The 22,694-nt window shown below is 43.1% G+C and overlaps 1 protein-coding gene across 13 annotated transcripts in view; it reads left to right on the forward strand.

Annotated features, from left to right (window-relative positions):
- LOC105281406 (calcium/calmodulin-dependent protein kinase type II alpha chain) overlaps positions 1-22,694 on the forward strand; it is a 110,680-nt gene that overhangs the window by 607 nt on the left and 87,379 nt on the right. The window lies entirely within an intron of this gene.

Consider the following 22,694-nt stretch of genomic DNA (forward strand, 5'->3'; position numbering starts at 1 on the left):
TACGCGCGTCGCGGTGCCGTTCGCTCGCGCTCTCGCACTTGCATTCGCGTGCTCGTCCTCGTTTTTATTGACCGACAGCTACGTGCTCCGTTCCAGTCTCCTTTTTCAATCCGGCCGATAAGATTCGCGGCCGAGGGAAAGGCCTCGCTGATAGGCGACCGAGTCATTCGCGTACCGGCGCACTCGCGACAGACGGTTTTTCCCCGCACGGTGCTGGATCGCGCCCGGTGGGTCTCTCTTTCTCTCTCGCGCGCGCTGGGCGCGAAAGACGCGGATCCGCGACGATACGCCGCCGTCTCTCGCGTATCACGTCCGTAGCAGACGACGCTGCGCGGTCGGCCATAACTGTTCCCTGCGTATGCGGGGTCTCTTCTCCGCCTTCCTCCTCCTCTTTCTTTCTCTCTCTCTATCTTTGTGCCCGAGTGTGTTCGTTCTCCGTTTCCTCTCTCGCGTTCGTTCCTCCACGTCTTCTCTCCTTCTCTCTCCTCCGCGATGCATTCTCTCGCTCCCACATACGTATGCCGCCGTGTTCGCCTCTTGCCCGCTCTCGCTTTCTGCCTCCCCCTCCCCCATCTATCTCTATCTCTCCGTTCTTCCTCTCTTCTCGTTCGACGTTCTACCTGTCTCCGTTCCGTTACGCGCGGGAGACACCCCGTTGCATTTCGTCTATATTTAAGCGCCGCGGGCCGTCTGCTGGTGGCTCAGCCTCTATATATAAAGCGTCAGGGGCGCCTGTTACTCTCGCGCGACGCACACGCTGGCCTCGTCGCGGCCGAGGAAGCGACAGCACCGAGCATTAGCATCGCGTGTACGCGCGGATCCGTTACCGAATCGATACCATGTCGTCGCGCCGCTTTTTACCTTCGTTGTCCTCCTCCCTTAGCCGCCCCATTCTCGCGATGCGCTCCCTTTCCCGTTCTCCCCCGACCTCCCCCCGTATCTGTCTCTGCGTTTCCGCCTTTCTCTTCCTCCGATCGCTCGTGGCTTTCGCGTTTCCGCTTAATGCGCCGCCACGTTTGCTTCTACCCTTCGCCGCTCCTCCACCCTCTCGGACGTACAGTCGCATCAACGACGGCAGGTGGTCGCAATCTTGCATGCCGTTTTCCCTAAAAGTTACTAGAACCACCCTCGCGTCATCCCCGTTGCGCTTCTTCGGGGTGAATCGTTGACCGAAAAATTCTACCTTACCAGCGTAAAGCTGTCAAATTTGTAACTTTTGTTAAAGACAACAATTAATAACGTAGTAATAACGTACGACCAGCACTAGGTATAAAAACGTTTATCAAAAAATACAGTGTCTCGTATATTCTTTGTAATATTATTCAGAAATATTGTTGGCGGACGCATTTGCCAGGAATATCACATTTCACGTTAAATTCGATTCGTTCCGGTACGAATCCGATACAAGCGACATTTTATCAGCGAGCGCTCCCTCTGAACCTTCGACCAGTGCAGTTAGTTTTCCATGCGCTTCACGATACGTCTCGTGCAGAGACGAGAAGATCCGGTAGAAGTAACGAGGCGTTAAAAAATCGATGCTACTCGGATGCACGCTACACACATCTCCGTGCTGTGTACGTCCGATTTTTACGCTATCCATGCAGAATGCCGCGAGCGTCCGCTCGACGTTTTCTAAGTCGCATTTCGGAGCGTATGTCGACGCTCTCGCGGAGGGACACTCTCGTGCCCCTTTTTTTATCGGAGCGTGGTACTTTGTACTTCGCCCGTGCTTCTTTTGCAAGAAAGCGATGAGCCGTCCCAGCCTCACTTTATTGCATTAGCCCTTTCAGCCCCGGTACCTCCTCCATAAAATAAGAACTATTTTTAGTACGTAGATTCTCCTATGTATTATATGTAGTAGTAATAGCAGATAAGAGATTAAACCCCGAATTGAACTAGGGCGAGATTGCAGAATTTCGATATTTCGAATCAGCGCCTTTAAAGCTAGAACGGATTTTCTATTTCACGTAAAACGTGATTCTGCTTTGATCACGTTTGCATCTCTGGTTTTCTCTGTACTTAATGGACTTTTAACCTTTAAACTTTTACTTTTAAACTTTTCAAGATTATCGCACATTATGTATATATTTCGTAAATATAAAGGGCTTCTCTCTTCAGACGTATAATTTTGCGTATAAATGTTTTATTAATGTAAAAGACTTTAAAGTGATTTTTGTTATAAGAGTGTGAATGAAATTGGAGTGCATATACTATTCTGAGATATAATTACAAGGTACTTCCCAGTACTTGTTATACCGAGCTTTTCCGCGAAAGATATTATGCTTCCCTACTAAGGATTTTCCACTCGAGCTATGTACGTGTTCAAAGCTAGTTCGGTGAATTCTGAATTTGGAGTAACTCGATTATACGGCTTGTTTGAAACATGAAATCAGATATGAAATGGATCTTAAATCATACGATCGATCGATCCGTTTTAATTTTGTATTTTTACACGTTACACATATGATGCGAGCTTGCAGCGTTATGCACGACACATACAAATCGTTTCATCATTTAGAAACTAATTTGCTAAAAATGCTCTCTCTTTCTCTCTCTCGTCTGCCTTTTATTTCAATTTATTTCCAATTGATGTTTCGTGATTTCGCGATCAATTAATTGTCATGGGGGCACGTCGTGAGTACCGCGGTTCTCCTCAGCTCTTGAAATATTCAAATATTCAGTGAAAATAGTTAAAATTTGAGACGACGCGATATTACGTACTGAATTTTGAAAAACTTGGAAAAGTGCCTTAGAAGAACAGATGCTTGATTAATAAATTAGGCATCGAACTACTGATCAAACTTTGGAATTGTTATAAAAGGCTATCCGAGAAAAAGCGACTGTTATTTCGAAAACCAAAATAATGAACATTTTCCTGAAGAATCTCCAAATGAATAATTCTTACGTTTTTTGTATTCAGTGTCCAATTGAATTCTTTAAATCAAGTTACGTTTTTTTTTTTCGTTAAGGGAAGCTGCTCCCTTAGTTTCATTGATTCAAATTAAACATTACGACGCCTTATCTTTTTTTTCGTGTTCGCCTACAGACATGGCGGGCGAGATATTCGACCACACCCCCGTGTCTTTCCGGCGGAGTTTGCGCCACGGTCGATAAGCGTACGGAGAGACTAGAGCACGCTTTAGAGCAAGAGCGTTATATCGAGTCACCTGCTCTCAGACGGTGGTTCATTAAGCCTCTCTCCGTACTGCGCTTGCAGCGATCGCACCGTCTGTAGGGTGCGTCAGACTTATTGAATGTTCTCTCAACTGCAGCCACAAAGGTCAACAATTGTTATCCCAATATCAACGGTATCTTGAGAGATGTTCGTTAACCTGTAACTTGTACAACAGTTACTCAGTCTTCGTTATCTATTAGGATTTATGCAATTCTCTGCGCAATGGGACACAGTCATGAAGCATCGGTGCTGATCCTCCGATCAATATAGTTATCGTAAATGATCTTACATCTCTTATCATAAAGATAAGCACACAGAACGAGCGATTTGGAGAATAACAATTTCTTCGAGAGGAATCACTGTTTCTTGTTCCACACGCGGCAAAACGATCGCGCGCACCTTCCGTAAATCTCCCTTAATAGCCGTCGCAAACTCGCATTTTATCTAGAGAACTTGGTGAGGAACGTGCAAGTACCGCACGCAATCGTAAAGACTTAACTAGGTCGGCCGATGCGGGACGATCGCAAAGTCGGTACTCGCGAAAGAGTAGCAAGAAGAAGCGACGTTTTAACTCTTTAACGGAAGGCGGTATACATTGTGCATAACGTGGCGCTACCGGTTGACAGTACACGTTATGTCATAACTTTCCGACTACCTTCAAACTTTCGCTATAGAGTCACAGTGCAGGCTTCAAGACTTGCATTCAAAGAGTCGTGCGTATCGCGCAGCTTCTGATAAGTCTAGTCTTCATCTCGCTCACAGGACATTTATTTCTTTGCTACCTAACGAGACGATGCCACTTCGTACGTATCACGAACTTGCTATAAAATAGTGGTGCTCCAGGTCGTAAACGCGCTCCTCGGGGTTTCGCGTACATCGATTTAGTTACATCGTAGTTGCAGTAATTGTGGCGCCAAGAATTGACGTGGGACACAAGAGAAAGAGAATTCAATTTGTCATGGTTAGATAGAGCGTAATGAACAAATCAAAGAGAGGGATGCTGGGCGCTTTCATCGATCGGTGGTTATTTTTTTACGTGCGTTTTATCGTATCATGCTTTATTGTAAAGATATGTCGCGGAAGTGAGTTATTCGTTTGTACGCGGGATAATAAATTTCGTTCTCGTTTTGCTTCGCGCAGGATCGATTCGATTTCGCGGAGGTGTAAGTCCATTTTTTTAATATCCGCTGATTTTTCGAGTATTTTACGAGATTTTCAGAGTCAATCGACCTTTTTGAAACTACTATCGCGCTTTACAACGCATTATTCGTAACGGTATCCTCTCTACATTCCCCGCATGACAATCATTCCCGCCTGCAGCTTTTCCACCAACCGTCCGCGTCGGTGCCCAATTTCAATCGCAGCACCATAGATTCGCAATCAGGGTCGGACGTTTCGGAATATTCACCGCGGGACGCGAAAATGTAAAAGAGTAATTCGCGATGCGTTCGTGTGTACTCGTGCGTGTGCAGTGCATTCGTATCGGCAGGTCCGTTTTCCATCTCTAAAGCAGAATGCTTTAGTGGGCGAGAATCCTCCGAGGATTTACGACGAATAGTAAACCCAGCAGGAATAATTATAATTATTTTCTATTTTATGAATGCGTCATTCCGCCAAAGATTAAATTGACGAATAAATTTCACATTACTCTGTTTCTATTCTATATTCCATTTACGGTTTTTACTCCAACATCTGAACGATGCAATTGCAAATATGCGTTTTCCTAGATTTTCCATTGGAATTCAGATGCACTCTTCTCAGTATTATATTTATACATATCAGTATATTAACACGCGTGAACGACCATATACATATGCATTTGTGCGAGTGCTCGCGGCCGATACGCGTGTGACACGTGGATGTTCACTAGAGTGCGAGACGTGCACACGCGCGTGCGTGCATTTGTAGCTCAGCATAATCAAAACATGTACCTCACCTCCCACACCCGTTCGACATCGTTGAATAATTCAACGTCCCCAGCATCTCGCGGGAAAGCAACGCTACGGCGGGCGGCGACCACCGATCGTTTCTTACCGATTATTGATTTTGCTGTGACGCAAGGATGTATGGTAATCGGCATAGGCAGAATCGACATGCGGGGTAGTAGCTTGCGGCCCTCGCGAGATGTTTCTCCCCCCCCCCTTCCTCCTCTATCCCACAGATGCTAAAATACCGACGACGGTTTCCGGATGATGGTTTCCTTCCGCATAAGTAATCATCCATGTTGCATTTAATTATTTAAGAGATGCAATGAAGAACTTAAAATTTATCACGCTGAGAATTATTGTATTCACATTTTCTACAATATGTAAAGCCTGGTATTTGATAATAATATTATATCAAAATGTCCTGTGCGAAAAATGGCAACGAAATTACTAAGGATTGATGAAGAAATGTGTTTTTCTTAGGGAGCTTAAGGAATCTCGAGGGAATGAACCGGGAGGTAATAAGAACGTGAGAAGTAAACAGACGTCGACTGCTCGAATGAGACGTTCTCCTCGAGTGGAGTGGAAATCGCGAAATGCGGCGCGCGTGTGATCGGTCGGATACCACTCTAATACCGGGAGTCTTATGAAGTAAATTGCGTGATTAGATCCGGATACATAAATATTATGTATCTATGTATATCACATATACTTTGCGATATATTTATATATTTTGCGACGTACTACTCGTTCTGAAGAATGGTCTTAAATAACGGAGGGCGCGGTAATTCCATCGAATCCCACGGCTTACTGGAGGCTGCAGCCAGCTATAAGCGATTCAATCCCGCGAAAGGGGTGGCGCGTGCCTCTCGCTCGCACGGAGTCGAGATGCACCCTTACGTGGAACGTTTGTGTGTGCAGCGTACGCTAATTACACGGCCGTGCAATTTGCGTTATCTTGCAGCCGCGTGTCAGCCGTAGTACAGGTTTCAAATTAATGTAGGGAAGATATATGCGCGTTAATCGCTGGAACTCTGTTTTTAAATGGGAGAACTCTAGAACTCTTGAAAAGGAAACTGGGACTCTAATCAAACTATAGAATTCTGATATCAGAGGAAGGAGAGGACCAACTTTACACGTTCGTATGCGTGTCCACGTATCCGAGTTGCCCGGCGCGACGAGAAACCGCTTACGGCCAAACCGATCCGAATGTTAGTCTTGGCAACGGCCGGCACTGACATTAAGACCGTGGGCAAATATTGGCTCTATCGAAAACTGCGGACGAAAATGCCAATTCCCCCGTCCGCGCGAAGTAATACCACCACGTACCGCGGCACCGATGGCGATCATTTCCTCGCCTTCGGCTCCCCAACCGTGTGTATATACTATTTTCCGCGACGCCGAAGATCACACGGGAAGATGGGACGGATTTAACCACCCCTGCCCCATTTTTTCTCGTCCACGGTGCGTGTCGCAACGAACGGTCTTCTCTGAAGCTTCCAAGCGATCGAGATGCCTCGCGAGTCCGAGTTCTCATTTCGATTATTCAATAGATATGGATTGATAGTGCAAGTAAGATATTCAAGAATGATATATGGCGTAAAGATAAAATATGGCGCAGAATAAAATTATTTGACACTACTAAAAGTAAAGGAACGCGTAACAGTCTAGGTAACTATTAACTGTGTAACATGGTTGGTGTTGGAATACGTTTTATTTATTCTTGTTACATCTTGCTATTCACATCGCTTTTAAAATGTCGCGTGTAATTACATTTGCTGTTTACTCCGCGTATCGTGCAGAGCGCGAAACAACCTTTTACCCTTTTCCTCCTCTGATTTTTCTGTTTTTATCTTATCTATTTATTGGTGTTTGCTGAAAAATATTCGCTTTCGCGTGCACTCCGAAATTTCGCCTCCGACAAACATCCTCTTCTATCTATTTTGCATTCGCCATGCGGTATGTCATATTTTCGCTTTTTCCTTCCGTCAGAAGCCGCGAGAATTACGTCGTAAACGGAAAAGGTTGAAACCGTGTCGGGGATAAAAATGTCTTTGAAGATCGTAAATACCGAACCGTGGCAGCAACGAGTCTCGTAATTCTTACGCTGGATTGCGGCTTTTCGAGAAACTGCGATTGTCGCTAAGATAAGGGTATAAAACAATCAATTGCTTGCTAGTTTCTAATTTATCTATTAATTAATTTGCAATAATTACAGTTATAGAGTAATCTCCCATTTAAGAAAAAAGAAAACTCGGATATAACAATTTTCGCGCTCAACCAATATAATTATATAATTATATCAATGCTCAATTAATACAAGTATATAATTATAATATACAAAAATATCGATTGATACAATTATAATAATGTACAATTATAAGATTAGATGATTAGATAATTATTAGTCATTATTACATCACAAAGAGGGAACGAAGAAGATGCCATTTACCATTTTTGGACTCGGAGCCTTCTCAACATCCGTGTCCCAAATATGGTGTTGTCACGTAAAATTCAAGATACACTTTCGAGTGTCTGTATTCGGCAAAATGTGGCGTCATGACGGAAGGAAGCGGGGAAGGAAGGAAGAAGCTTCCACGTCGAGCTAACTCACAAACGGTGAGAGTCGATCGAAGGCGATTCGCTCCCCCACGTCTTATCTCGCGGCTTTGATGCACGACGGCGATGGCAGCGGTAATAAAGGAGTAATAAACTCCGCCTGGATGGCTCGTAGCTCGTCGATATCGATTTATCCGTAGAGTTCGGCCGACCTTATGCGACAACGACGAGGACGATGATGGCGAGAACAAATAGAGGAGCGCGTGCATTAGACGGCGCGGCAGAACGAGAATTTATTTGCCTCGGTGTCGTTTTTTTCCTCTTTTTTTCCCGCTTCGTCGTTTATTTATTTATTCTACCGGCGCGACTTTTACGGGCGTGGGAATGTTTGCGTTGGTGCAGGAAATTCGATGGAGCTTTCTCGTGCAGGTCGCGTTCTCTGCTGCGAACTGCGAACGGGTTGTCGGGATCCGTGTCGCGCCGTTTTACGACCGGTTTCGCTCAACGGATAATAAATAATCTAATTTTACGACCCGATTTGTGCCCAAAGGCGATGGCACGTGTACATCGTTATCCATCGAAATTGCATCACTCTCTTGAACGTATGTGAATCGGGATGCAGCGCGCGGCACGGTTACGGTACATGTTAGATTGAGACTTAATCACAAAGGTATAGGTGCACCTGATATCCTGCGTGCAACGTAGCGTATGTTTCTATCGAGTTTCTCTTCCTTTTACGACGACTTCTCCTTAATTTGCGTTATATTCTGAAAATATTATATATCCTTTTTGTTAAATATACATGTACCGCCGAGGTAAATAATGTATACAAATTCTGGAGAGAGAAACGAAGAATATATAATATATAATAATAGAGAATAATATAGAATATATATAATCTAGAATAATATATAATAGAGAAAAAATATTAATGCATCGGAGATTTTTCTAAAATAGAATTTGGTCACTGTCCGCCATCAAGAATGTTTTTAAAGATTGATGCTATAGCAGTTACCATGTACTTAATTTTCTGCGGATTCAGGAGAAGTCGACTTCTCTGTCTGTCTTTCTCTCTGGTTAGATTTCTGCGACGGCGCTGACACTGCGACGCCGGCCGGTTGGTGCGGTAACGTCGCAGGATCGATCCTACGGGAGAGGGTTCACGTAACGCCGGCCGGAAACTCGATTCAGGTGAACCGAGTGTACGTACATCGGTACTGGGAAGCGAGGGAGAACCGAGAGAGGACCGAGGGAAAACTCGATTCGGTCGATCCAAACGAGAGCATGGGGGAAGAGAGGCCGGGTGAGGGTGGAGACCGATATTCGGCGTCGGTCGTGCATTTAACGAGATTTCGCGGCCGTTGACCGTGCACCGTTGACCGTCACTCGCTACGGCCGATCAATTAAGGGTGCTGGTTAATGCCATGTAATTATTATGGAACAGAACGTGCACTTAGGCCGCGTGCATCTCGACCATCGCGAGTTAAGCGAGCTGATCACACGTTTCCTCTGCGTTTCCGCGCTGGAAATTAGACAAGTTGGCAAGCCGACGTGCCGATGTGAGTCCCTTCTAAAACTGGAGCTTGGATAGCGCCGATCTGTTTTTAACGCGCGAGTCCCGTTGACCGTGATCCGTCGCCATCACGGGTATATCGAATTTCAGGATGTTTATACCCTAAGCGATCGCTTGGCGCACTCGTGGCGATATTGCGCGAGACGGCAGTTTGAACTTGAGCTAGCTGCAAGTATTGTACACCGTAACTTAATAGCCAAACTTCACGCGAGGAGAGTTGCGCGTGTTATAATGATCCATTACGCGCGCGCGGAGTTTTAATGGAATGATTCATTACGGGGAACCTTCCTAAAATAGCATCACTCGTTATATTCGAGAGATAATTATTCATAAAATACCGCTATTGAGTTACACACTCGCGTGTTGCAAGTCGAGCATGATGACTCCGCTGTTACAACGATCAATCGACTCGTCGCGCACATGCCAAGACAGCAAAGATAGATCCTATAGATAAATCGAATTATGGGGACGCAGCGTCTTAATTTCCTTCGATTACATCGGCCATCAGGCAGGACTTGGGGACTCGTTTTCGGCGTGTCCCTTTTCGCAGGGGTGCTACGCTGACGTAGACAATATTTCCTTATTCTCGCCATGAGGATTGGGGGTGGGTTGGGGTGTAGGTCCTGTGCCATTAGGACTCGGCCGTGCTCGGCTCGGCTCGTACCCTGGAAGGGTAGTCCTTCACGTGTCTCCCGACGAGTCTTCCCAAGAGACATTTCCAACGCAGGTACGATCGATACCCTACGACTCTCTTTCGTGTGGTGTAGATGTGTTTATTACGCACACCCTGTACCGGCACGTATATCCGCATGAGCGATGCGTAAACCGGCCGAAGACGTATGGAATTATTGCGTGTTTCGCGCGGCTAATACATAGTATTATAAACTCGTGAATGCAGAAAGAAGGTAATATCGATTAACAGATTAACAACGTATCGAGTCAAGCGCGTGGTGGCGAAGGAGGTCGACGCGACGTGCACTAGTTTGCATGATATACTTGGGTCGCCGGTTAATCTCGCGAACACCGCTTTTCTATTCAGCGATACTCTTCTGCAATCGCGATATCGAGACATTTTCCTAATTGTAATATTGAAAAAGCCACTTTGTGTGTAACGTATGAAATTGCACTTTCTGGCAATAAGTGTCTCTCGTTTACTTTATTTAGATAATTTCTTCTTCCAATATCGAATTTTCTAATTATTAAAAGTTTCACGAAAGTATGCTATTTTATGTATATTAGTAAGAAGATTATTGTATAATTATCTTTTTTGTATGGTCGCAAAGTGACTCCTCGCTTTATGGTGCTACGAATAATCGCGAATAATTAATGTTAGTAAGTAGTTTTATATGCAATTTGCATTTGTACTCGTGCTTTTTAATTCTTTTGTTGCGTACTCTGAATGTATAATAATATTACACGATAATAACTTTTCTCTTTCCTTTAATAAGTTTTCTCTCTTCCCGCGCGCGCAACGTTAGTTGCACCGCATTTTTGCGGAAGCGCGGCTATATTTGCGACCAAAAAGGCTGCTGCACTCTCTCGCTGCGGCATAATTTAGACCAGCCAGTTATAAATATAGAGCGCATTAGTATAACATACTAGCCGCGCCATTATTTCACAATTTATTTTAGTGAACGGGGTTCAAAGAACCCGGGGAGATCTATGTTAATTATTTCTTACTTCGGTTAGCGCGATCGATACAGGCATAGAGCTTTTTTCGCCATTTGGCGCGCTATTTTCTGAAACTTTTATGAGATATCGCCTTCATATCTTGGGCAAGCTTCTTTCCCGAGAATCGCAAACGAGGCAACTAAATCCTTCCTGATCCGGTTTAAAAAGCTCATTTTAACCCTTTAACTACGGGTAAAAAGACTATATAAGTCGCTTAGTGACGACTGCCGGAGTTAAAGGGTTAAAAAACTCTGTAATGAAAATAATTTATAATTTTTTTCCTAAGATACGGCTTGATTAGCTAACATGTAGAAATTAGTTGATATCCTTTTTTGTTAGCTTCGGATAGATATGTAGATTGCATGCACACACGTGCGCGATTACACACGTTCGGGATGGGGTCGTAAGAACCTATTTAATAGCGTTTCTCTCACTCTCTCTTTCGGTCTACCCTTCTGCCCCTTTTCCGATGGTCCCTCTTCTTCGCGGCTCCTCGATGCTGCTAATAATAGCAAGCGGCACAGGACGAAAATAGGCCCTGCAGAACTATGCAACACGCGGCTCAGGAATTTCATCGTCTGCTGACCTCACATGGCCGTTTCCCCCGTCCTAATGAGACCGTGCCGCTCTGCAAAGACTTACACGTCGACTTCCGGCGCATCAAAGCACCGCCTGTTATTCGATAGGATTTACTCGCCGATGTGGCATCGTGATCGCGTGAACATGACGACATGATATCGATGATAGCTGCTCGGTCTGCTGCGTCTGCCAGATATATCGCGTGAAATCTTGGATCTCCTTAAATTTATGCATTCATTGACTCTCGGATGCTGATCTTGATTCATTAAGACGAGGAGCTGAATTTTTCATGAGCTGCCTTCCGCACGACTCTACACGACATGGGGAGTTTTGGAGAATTTCTTGACAGACCGAATTTGAAATTAATATTTGTGGTGACGGTGATTAATCATGAGGAACTTGCAAGAATTTCAAGATTCGGTCATGTCTCGAATATAGATTGATACTCGATTGGCATCACTACGGTATCATTGCTCCAGTACTTTATGGCGTGTCTCCTTCTCTTGTTCATGTTATATTATATTACGTGACTGAATCCAATAATGATCGGGATAAAGAGATAAACCGACAGTAATTCGTTTCGGCGTTTATTCGCGGAATAATTTACTATCCGCAGAGAGGAACTTAATTTCACGAGACGCTTTTGGCGTTCGAGAATTTTGCACGTTGAAGCGCGGCGGTTTCCCGAGGGATTAAGCCGTCTCCCACCTCGGTGCTCGCCGAGAGGCTCCGGGATTCAATGGTAGGTTTCGAATTCAAATGCAGGGAATTCGTTGCGCCGATAGCTGCTAGTTGTGAAGTCGCTTAATCCTAACGATGATTGAATCTCGAATGCCAATGGGTTGCGACTCGCGCGAGCTGCGATTTTGATGATCTTCATTTTTCTGTTGAAATCGGCACGCGTATCGGTCCGCTGCGAGATTGAATTCTAATACGCATCCACATTTTTTATATTTTATTCTTACTTTTGTTAAGGCTTTTGTCTTTTATTAGGGCTTTTACTTTTTCTTAGAAAAACTATCGCCCGCTCAAGAGCGACGCTTGACGGATTAATCGGCGTAAAGTTGCCACTCCGGAATCGGGGTTTAAAGTTGCATCGCACGCAGCTCGGACAAAGTCGAGCGAGCGTCACGCAATCGCACAATCAGGGATTAACGGACAGTGCGTGGAACGATCGCGTTGCTCATCTGCGCATTCAATGAAAGGGTTGCAAATGCTGGGCGTTTATAATCGGCTGCACGTCGCGCTCGGTTTATCAGCACTTGCGTTCAAACCAGTTAGCTCAGGATGCAGAGTTACGCGCGTTGATTACACAGATCGATCTCGATGGGAATTCTCTTCCTCTCTTGGCACATGTGATTAATGACAGTATTCCTGCCTGTGGAAATAGGATGGAACCTCGGAAAACGTGCCGAAAATCGTGCTAACATCATTACACGTTGCTCCGCTTTGTCATTCCCGCGACATACATCACGATCTGTTAGGAAAGAAATTCTGCAAAATCCTGATTGTCCATAGTCTCTATGTCCTTTTCAGAGCAGCTAGAATTTTGTCAAGTAATCCTTTGTTTTAATCCTAACTGCATCACTTTTAATCTGCTCAGCTTTGCAGACTTTTTCTCCATATTACTCGCGGAAAGCAGATTACAGTGTGCAAGTTTTATTAGAAATCTGTGCGTTTGTATATATATTTTATCATTACGATTTATGCAGCCAAATCGGCTTATCAATACGGCTCGTCAATACGATCGTAGTCGATTTCTCACTTGAAAGGTAGAGCAGCTGAGTCGGTGCGGTGCCTCGACGTTGCCTCCGTCTTACGAATATTATTTTTGAGGCCTCGGATCGAAGGCGAACTTATTTTCAGACGCGGTGGGCCGCGTCTGAACGAGCATTTATATCGAAGCCGGTTCTTTTAATCTCTCGATTGCGGAACATCTATTCGCGACTTTACGTCGACGTGGTGTCTAACTTTGTGTCTGTCGTTAAAAAAAGAAAACAAAAACGTGAACCGCAACTCCGTACCTCGAGATAAAATGCGATAACTTTTCAGGGATCGCAAACGAAATATTGTTCCAGCATACGAGTGATAGCCGCACTATTTTCACACTGTAACAATGGTTTTATTTGAGAACGTCGTGTGATGCATCGAGAGGATAAATCTCGGGAAGGATATTACGTAGTGTGTCCTACTTTTTTCTTAAAGCGAGCAATGAGAACTTGCTTCTCTAAAGTGGGAAATGATCAAATGCCAAATAAGCTACGGAGAATGGCGTAAGCGTGTTATTAAATCTTGATATTTATCTCTCGCACGGTTCTTTTCGTCGGTTGCGAACGTTATCGTGTGTCAGAAGGGGATCAATTTTCGAATCGAGCAGGTGTCGAGGAAGCTCTAGAAAAATGCTGTAAACTTGACGATTGAGGCGTCACGAAATTTTCAGGCAAGTTTAGGGTGCCGCGAGCTTAACAGTTCGACAACGCCGGAGCACCGCTGGAGTTTCCGAAAGGTAAGCCGGATTTGCCGCGGCTTTAGGAGCGAGTGACAAGCGCGAGCGTGCGATCTAAAAATAATGGCACTCCCGTATACATGCGCACGCGAGAGGTGCCAAGGTCTATTACTTTACGGCTCGGAGGGAAGAGAGAACAAGAGGGAGGAAGGCTCCTTCTCCATTTCCTTCCGTTTTCCCGAGACGTGGCTTTCCTCGGCTATCCTCGAACGACATCCTGCGAGAACGATAAAGTCCTTTGCCCGCTTGAATACCTGAATACGATGCTTAAATAATGGATCAAAGGCTCTTGGTCGCGTGGTTCGGCCGGGGGATGAACGCGGTCGGAAAGCCCGCGTGGTAGCGTTACAAAGGGGAGCGAAACGAGTTAAATAACAGGGAGTATCGTTGTATTCGCCTTATTATTGAGAATTTCGAATAAACTCTCTGTACAAGGTGGTTTATTAAGCGGACTTCTTCACTCAGAAAGATTCAAACTATGCTATTGAGAATTGTACGTATGCTTGCACGTGAAATGTAAGCAGACGTTTAATTATGCACGTGTTTACATATCCTTCAATTATACAAATATCATTATTTAAGATGTGAATAACTAAATGTTCATCTGTTTCGTTTGAAGCGTTTGTGTTTTTCTGTATAATTGGGAGAGAGCATCTTGCGTGAACAGAGCTCTGCGTAAAGGCAATGTTAAATTTACTGAAAATTTTATATTGTATTTTAGGATCAGACTAGATAAAAAAGTAGCGAACGAGCTTGCTATACAATGACAGTATCATAATTTATTGCTTTACCATTAACATGTTTAAGATGGAAAGTAAAAACGGACGCATGATCAATCAAATCTTTTAAAAGAATGTTATCTTTAATCAAGTTCGATATAGAGAAGCTGTAGGAAGTAAAACGCAGGAAAATATTATTCCATTCCGCGTTGTTTGCGCGTTATGCCAACAGAGTTCCCGATATTTACTGATCTGGATGAAATGTATTCTTATTAAGTAAAGACGAGACAAAGGGGACGTAGCATCTCTAACTTCAACGATGTACGTCCACTCTGTGACCTCTTCCTACCGGGTTCGAAAGGCATTGTCACCGGAATGCAGCTGATATTCTTGGAAACTGGGGCGCCAAACTTTATTCTTATCCGCGAACTGCTCGTACCCGTCCGGTTCCACCTGACGTCTAAATTCATGAACGTGATACTGTCGAGCATGTCTTTCTAGATACACATATATAGAGCCGTGCGGTTTAAATGACCGTTATTGGTTGACAGAATGATTGACCCAACGGATTGACAGTTGACCTAATTCTCTTCATAAAATTCCGTTTTTCAGACGAGACATGCCGTAATTGCACAAAAGCCGCTTTTTTCCAGCACGCGATACAAACTCATTTATTTAAGAGAAAAATATACAATAATTTTATTAAGCTTCAGAATTTTTGTTCTTCAGGTAGTCTCAAGAGAATTTTATTTAGATGGTATCTTAATTTAAAAATTAATTACCGGAATGTTTAATAATAAATAATTTAATAGTTAATATTTAATAATAAATAGTTTAATAATTTAATAAAGTAAGAAGCATTTCAGAATTATGAGGAAAAACATGTATAATTTAATGGCAAAGATGTAAGTTTCCATTAAAGAGTAGCGTTTCTCAATTAGTCAATGAATGTCGAAGTAAGAGACACAGAGAAGCAAGTTTGAAGACAGTCTAGTTCCAGATTGACTTCATCGTCCATAATGCTGTCGTATGCGAATAACAGCGCGAAATATTCTCATCAAACTAGTCCTCATTGTGCAGATTTGAAATTTCCAACTTTGCCATCACGCCTGATTGAAACGCCTCGACAGTTCAGGAAGTAGTTTGGTTTCCGGCAAATTGCGTCTACGGCGTTAAAACCGATTTCAATTTGCGGGCCTGTTCCGCGAGCTGTAATGCGGTTAACAATTTTCCAAGTTTATTTTCAATGGCGAAGCAAATTAGGACGAAGTGCACTATTCGGCGGCTTCTCGTACCTGGACGTGGCTCGCGTCTTTGCGATGGCGCTAAAGAGTCGCGTCACCTTCCTCGGAAATGACGCTTTTTTAATCTCTCTAGCGTGACGCAACGTTACGTGATTGTGTAAAAGGAGGGTCACGGCTATCTCGGACCTCGATCGCGAGATTAGGCGCCGCGCTGCTAATAGCTTCATCCACGAGAGTGTTTCTTACGTAAGAGAGCAACGAACCGTGATAATTGTAATGAATGCACAGATCGATTAGAATCCGCAATTAATTACGAGTGTGTGCAGTGTCGGTTGTGCATGAGCGACAAGTGTGCGCCAGGTGATTATCTTATAGAAATGCACACGGTGCGTGTGTAAGCTTCAGCCGCGTCTGTCTCGTGACGATCGCGGAACAGGCGACTAGATCGGATGCTTTATAGACTCTTTATGCTTTATAGACATGTATAGTCACAATTCCGAGAATTATCGTTTCATTCGATTGCCGACCGTTTGTTCTAATATCTGAATCTGTTTGATGTAACGCTTGGATGTTACATTACCTTCTTATTGCATGTGTAATTGTGTAATACCGCTGTAAAAACATTTCATAAGAGAAAAAGTAAATTAAATTACTTAAGATTATCATGAATCAGAATATTATTAAATACTGATAAAATATATAGGTAGCCAATATGTTACCTTTAAAATCACTACAAATCCTGTATTACGCAAGATTTGTCTTAAACTGTATTCTCAAACACGTACGATCATGAATTATGTCACATACGTGATGATTTGTACGTACATATTTCTAATGGTTTTCGCGTGTGGCAATAAAATCATCCAAGCAATCATGAGTTCTTTGTACAGGTGAAGAAGCCATTTGTTGAAAAATTATCGCAACAGGTCTTCGTGCTTGCTTTCGTTCTAGGTATTTGCTCCGTGAGTTGCCGTAATATGCCGCGACTGTGGTGCGCACTCATTGAAATATGAGACTGCGTGCAGTCGCAATGCGACTGCATTACGAATTCACTTCGCGGATGTCACGAAGTACGGGGACGGAAATAAATTCCCCCGCGGAAAATGCGACCGCGCTACTTGGAGTCGATGTACCTCCGTATCAATTTATGATACAAAAATGTGATGATCTTGCGCGCGCAATTTCACTTTAGATCGCACAAGTTTGGACAAGTTTTCTTTAATGGCGCTTTGCCTAAACGAAGTAATCCGTCGCAATTTTATTGAAGAAATATACTTACAATTTTAATGAATTTTTGTACATATGTATGTGTGTGTGTACGTATGTTTGTGAAAAAAGTAACAACTACATTCATGTTTCACATTCTCTATCGTTAATGTCATCGTTAATTATTCGACGTGAATTATTGTGAAATATCTTTTTGCGGTTTAACAAAACTAAAAGAAGAATTTCACTATCCGAGATATTCAATTTGAAAGTTATTCGCGGAATTATATGCGTCGGTGTTTTTCCTTGATCCAACTATGGCAATTGCAGACTCTCGGGTACAATGATTGACGGAGGACATTGTGTGTTCGATCGCAGTGAAAAAGGAATATCGTGAGATATCAAGAGCGATAAATCTTTTTAAGAATTCAATCCGCATCTTGACAGCCTCGATTCATCGCACAGCGATATATGGTACTAAATTGTACGACTGTTGTTGATTCTCATACATCGATACCTCGCAAAAACGTAACCGGTTTCGTCCTGTTTGCGCCATGCACGTTCTCGCGGCTCTTTCTTCTTTTCGTTTTTATATAACGGCTACCGTAATAGTAATAAAGTACTAATAGTACAAAAATTTTCTCCGTCAGAATCGTTTTTGTTAAATGTGATCAACCAAGTGAAAGATTTATGGTGTATGGATGACATTTAACACTGCGAGCTAAGAATTATTAGTCGCTTTTAACGGTAAACTCGACACATATAAATTGTACATCTCTATTTAAAAAGAAATTGAAAACCGATTACATCTTTGTTTCATGGAGATTACTGCAAATAAGTTATATCTTAAAAATGATTAAACTATGAACTATAACATTTTAAAGCCCGCTCCACTACAGATATTTTTCTAGGAAAAACAAATAATTTTTTTGATTGACTCGTCGTGAAGTCTACTGATATTTCTCCTTCGCCGACAAATCGATTCAAAGTACACGACAAACTGCAGTTACATCTCGGAGTTTTTCTTTGTGTTCTCGCGATGATACTCGACCCGGCACAACACTTGTAACCAAGTGCGATGATACAATTCGACTAATTATCATCACGTGTTAAATTACGCCAGGTTGGAGGTCGAAACAAGAAAAGAATCAAACAGGCCGCAAAGAGAAGAGGGAGAAAAAGAAACGACGTTGTGGAGAACAGCAAGGTTTTCCTTCCTCGGAACAGACTCTTCATCTAGCCCCATTTCTTTGCGTGCACAACGGCTTTCGGTTACCTCAACGTTCCTTTCCGCCGCGGTTTTGCTTGCATCGCGCGAGGACAAGAGCCACGAATTCGCGAGATTGGCCGATCCGCATTCCGCATCTCCCTCGAAGTTGCGCTTTGCCGCGTTTTCGAGAAACCGCGCATGAAATTTTCACGGGAGCTCGATTATACCCCGGTTAAAGTGGATAGATTACGCGGAAATCGTTTCCACCGCGCCGCAGGAATTTTGCCAAACACACGGATGCCTTTTTGAACACGTCGACGCACGTACTGCGCCACGAGATATTAAACGATGCGTGTACATAGGAGCGCGCGCGCGCGGCGCCATTCCGCTAGAAATATCAAACTTCTCGGGTGCGGAGCGGAGGAATTGCCGGAGGAACTTGTGGCGTCTCTTTTCGAGATCTCGCACGTTGCGCGCAATTTTGCGTGGCGTCGAATAAACGCGGTTACGAACGGTTAAAGACAGATATAAATTTGAGGAAACAGAGATATATAAATATATTTTTTCTTTTCTTTTTATCTACATATATGTTAATTTCAGTGGCATTTCCGAAAAAATATAACAGCGTTAGTCGTTTGGAGAATCAATAGTTTAAATAAAGATAAAGAAAGAACGTTTATAGAAATTCTCAATTTCTCTCCCTCTCTTTCTCCCTTTTTTCTGTGCCGATCTATTTTATTACTAATAACTAATATTTTAATCAATAATACGAAGTATTTTCAAATCTTCCTTTTAGATAGACATTAGAGATTTGATCAAACATGCAATTGTCATTATGCAATATCAGAAAGAATCTCGCTGTAAACATTTCGCAAGAACAGTTATAATGCAATGCTTTAACGGATTCATCGAAGCGGTGCCCCAAAGTATCGTATTTTAGACGTTACTTATTAAAACGTAGCGTACGCTTTGTGTGCCGTTTTATAGCAGTCGTAACTCAGTTGTTTACTATTATTAGCAGTCCGTATATCGGTCGCATAAATTATATTATTCTGCGGTTGGTTGCTCGGCAACCACGTTGATTCGGTGATGATAATGTAGGATTATGCGCATCGACACACTAGAAAATACATTTGTATTTTCATAATAAATTTCTAACACTAATAAAATAACAAAGACCAGTAAGAGGGCAACAAATTGTTGACAAATTGTTAATGAAGAAATATCATCAGGAAAGTAAAAAGTAAAATAAGTGAAAAGGGGTAAAAATGAAAGGTGTTTCCTGAATACATGCGATCTCTTAGGGACTTGTTAAATGCAAAAGCAATGTATGCAACATCAATCATACATGCAAATTTACCCCGAAACACTGTTTAGCTATGTATCACCATTCTTTGCCCTTCCCCTTTAATATCGCGATAATTAAGTCTATCGCGAAACGTTTGTCGAGGAACTATCGACTTGGTCTTCGCCGGAGACTCGATGCAAACGGAAGAGAGAGCGTTGAACTCCGTGGCGCCCCATGTATTTTTCCGTGGAGGGCGTCGTCAGCGTCGTCGCCGTCGCTGTCATCGTTCGCCAACGTTGCCAACAAGCGTCGAACCTCCGTCGCGCCGTTATCGTGCCGTAAATCGTACCGCGTGCAGATTGTGTTGACAGGGACGACCGGAAAGAATCGCCGGTTCGAAATTACATGCAAGGGATGCGACGAGTCGACGTCCGGCCGGCCGGCTGGCTGCATACGTGTACGCGTGGACGAGGGCTGCGCCGCCGCGCTGCACCGCACCCCTTGCCTGCGCCTCGCCATGGAACGCGAAGTATCGACCGGTTAAAGCCATCCCCGCCCGTCGGCTAAACCGGCCAACCAACCCCCTCGTCGACACTCCGGCCCCACCACGAGTGGAGCCTCTATCCGACTTTCTTATATTCTCCATCCCTTTGCCGTCGTTCCTTTACCTCTCGCCCACTCCCTCCGTAACGGGGGAGGTATGCCCGACGATACTCGGACAGTGCCCAAAGTATCGATACCTCCCGTTCCCGTTACAGTATATTTTTGGCGTGGACATTCCTCCCCTCGGTGTTACATATCGGTAGGCTGAGAATAGCGGGCAAGTAGATACAGTTATGTGCACGCGATGTGCCTGCCTACCGTGCGTGTTCTTCTTTTCTACTGAAACATCTCGAAGTAGAAAGGGCCACGTATGTCAGACAGCAGTATCCAGATTCGTCTGAGTCTTTCTCGCTGTTTCAGTTGAAAAGACCAAAACATTCGAAACGCATTCCACATTCATTTCTGAATAGCAGTATAAAGTAACGTGTACCTTTAAATTCATGTAGATACTATTGTTTGCCAAACATAATATAATAATTTTCCACGTTTTCTGATTTTTCGTAATTGGATTAAGAAACATGAATATGTGATCAGTAACCGAAAACTGATTAAGAAGCGCCAACTTTTGCAATTAAAAAGTCCATTGCAGAACAATTGCATTGTTCCATTTATTCAAGAATCTCGATTATTCCACTTGACTTCGTAGAGCTCGAACGTCGAAGAAGGTCGATCCGATAAAATGCACTTCCACTCGCCGTCAAGTTCCGTAACGCGTCTGTCGGATTGACGGAATGTCGTCACTTGGACGGTCACTGGTCATCCCCGAAATTTCACCGTGTCGAACGTCAAAGGTCCGTGAAACGTGCCAAACGTTCGGGATATCATCGATCCGAACAGGCACGACTATATCGAGATACGCCTGCAGATTGTTTAAATTTAATAGAGTATTCGGCATTGTACAGTCAGAATTGAATGTTCACATATCTCAGTACTTGAAACAAACGAATTAAAAAGCGAGATACGTCACATTAAATTTTAAACCGTTTTCGTTACGCATTAAAAATAAAATCATTTTTCTTTAACAGAGAATTTATTTATCTTCGATAAATCTAAATTTCAGAGAGACAACTTTACATTTTGTAAACGTGGAAATTGTCAGAAATAACAAAAATTTCGCAAATATTTGATTTTTTTGAATATTCCATCCGAATCAACAAGACCAGTTGCGAGTTCTTCTGTCGTTATAAAGCACCTCCATTTGCATCTCGTTACAATGAAATCCGCACAGAAGCCGCGAGCTCCATTTTTCGCCGCGGTTTTGCTTTTTCCGTCGGCAACGACGACGGCGCTGAAGATGACGATGGTGACGAGGACGACGCGGCTGAATGCCGTGGAACTCTGCACAAAACTATCGCGAACGGTTGCCGTTGCTCCATTGTTGCACGCGCCAACCGGTCGACGCGGAACAACGCAGCCCAATGCACGCGAAAACGGAGAGTTAGATATTGTTCGGAGTAAAAATATTTTTGCACAAGCGCAGTTTGCTCTTTTAATGATTGCGCAATTTCAAGAAGAACGTCGAGATAAATAAACAATGAATCGTCACAGCGAAAATAAACTATAGTTGTTATTGCATACATGTATCTTTATGTGAATCTTGAAATAAATACGATTATATCAAAAGGCGGCTTTAATAACGGGCTTGTTTAAGAGATCGGCAATATCAAAAATAGGAATTCCTTTGAAGGTTTTAAAGAAGAATTTGTCAACAATTTTTATACGTCAACTTGCGAAGAATTTGAGAATTATGCATACACAGTGTCAGATTAAAAATCTCAAGTTATTTTTGGAACGAACGTATTAAAATGAAAATCGTAGAGCATCTTCTTTTCCAGTATGAAAATCCTTATAAGTCTTTCAATTAGATTAGAATTGCATTAGATTCTTAAATCAGGTGTTAATTTTGAGTACAATCGCGGCGCTAATTCGCTGCAAAATGAAGTATGATAGATTCAAAATTCTATTCCTAAAACAGATTGCGTTATTAGCGAACGAAATTGTACACTTATGCGCATACTTCTGCAACGCATTTCAGAGCAGCTTACTAGAAAATGCACGGCATTTTGTAGCAGCGGTGTGAAATTTTACCGTCGAGCTTTTGTTCACCACACGATTTCCCGCTTCCCGATTATAAATTACAATTTTTAGCCGACATTGCCGTTACATACTAAAACTATACTTTATCGCCGTTACATGCTATAAGTATACTTTATTGCACTCGGCATTCTTGATTTTTTATCGCATGTTTGTCCCTCTCATCTATGTATACGTGATCCTCAATAAACAAAGGATTTAATTAGCGAAATTGCTTTTTCGAAAAATGTGCAATGTATATGTAGCACTCTATCTCATCATACAATCAAAAATCAGTGAAATAAAACATATTGAACATATCATACAATATTTCGAATTATAAAAAGAATTATTTACATCCTG

The sequence above is a fragment of the Ooceraea biroi genome, chromosome 3, assembly GCF_003672135.1.
Source record: "Ooceraea biroi isolate clonal line C1 chromosome 3, Obir_v5.4, whole genome shotgun sequence".
Taxonomy (NCBI): Eukaryota; Metazoa; Arthropoda; class Insecta; order Hymenoptera; family Formicidae; genus Ooceraea; species Ooceraea biroi.